Genomic DNA, 548 nt, shown 5'->3' on the forward strand with positions numbered 1-548 from the left:
TTCTGATGAAGGGTCTAGGCCCGAGGCGTCGGCCTCTCTGCTCCTGTGATGCTGCTTGGCCTGCTGTGTTCATCCGGCCCTGCACCTTGTTGTCTCTGTCATTAGATGAAAGATGGCTGAGGTCCCACAGGCTGAGCTTAGGGAGCTGGGAGAGAGACAGGTTGAAATGGATTGTCATATTATCCCCGGTGTTGTGTATTAGTGAACACAGAAATGGGAAGGTATAATTGGGGAGAGGTAGTGCGAGAGCTGGAGGATTTTAGATTCTTGAAACACTGGGCTCCTATTGGAGAGGTAAGACCTAAACAGTACAGACAAGTTGCATCTTATCAAGGGTGGAACTAAAATCCTTGATGGGGAATTTGATTGTCCTGCTGGGGAGGGAGAATTTAAATTGACTTGACATGGGGATAGGGACCTGAGACTAGATACATACGGGAGAAAAGTTGGAAATGGAAAGAAGGTTAGTATGCTTACAAGGCTAGAAAATAGATAACAAAGGCATTTGGCAATACCTCAATGCTGAAATTAGGGAATAAGGGAGATGA

Source organism: Rhincodon typus, chromosome 21 (genome assembly GCF_021869965.1).
Source record: "Rhincodon typus isolate 14 chromosome 21, sRhiTyp1.1, whole genome shotgun sequence".
Classification (NCBI taxonomy): Eukaryota; Metazoa; Chordata; class Chondrichthyes; order Orectolobiformes; family Rhincodontidae; genus Rhincodon; species Rhincodon typus.